The 384-nt window shown below is 30.7% G+C and overlaps 1 non-coding gene across 1 annotated transcript; it reads left to right on the forward strand.

The window, feature by feature from the left end:
* The first annotated feature begins 40 nt into the window (after window positions 1-40).
* Window positions 41-112, forward strand: TRNAP-UGG. Its single transcript has one exon. It is a non-coding gene; the product is annotated as a tRNA-Pro (tRNA).
* The last annotated feature ends 272 nt before the right edge of the window (window positions 113-384 follow it).

Raw genomic sequence — 384 nt, forward strand, 5'->3', positions numbered from 1 at the left:
GATATATTCCATAAACAACTTAATATATAATCCATAATAAGGGCATTTGGTCTAGTGGTATGATTCTTATTTTGGGTGCAAGAGGTCTCGAGTTCGATTCTCGAAATGCCCCTCCAAAAGAAAAAAAGCAGAATTTTGAAAGGAAAAAAAAAACAAAAAAATGCAAAGGAATGCATGGCAATGCACAACTTCAACTTATATAAATTTCATATATTGAGGCATTTGGTCTAAGTGGTATAATTATCGGTTTTGGGTGTGAGAGTTCGATTCTTAAAATTCTCTCAACCATATTATATCAAAATGAATTATGCAAGATAATATGATTTAAAATGGGGTTTTTAAACATTGAACCTAGAAGATGAGAATAGAGAATGAAACAATGAA

This window comes from Cucurbita moschata, unplaced genomic scaffold (genome assembly GCF_002738365.1).
Source record: "Cucurbita moschata cultivar Rifu unplaced genomic scaffold, Cmos_1.0 Cmo_Scf01255, whole genome shotgun sequence".
NCBI lineage: Eukaryota > Viridiplantae > Streptophyta > Magnoliopsida > Cucurbitales > Cucurbitaceae > Cucurbita > Cucurbita moschata.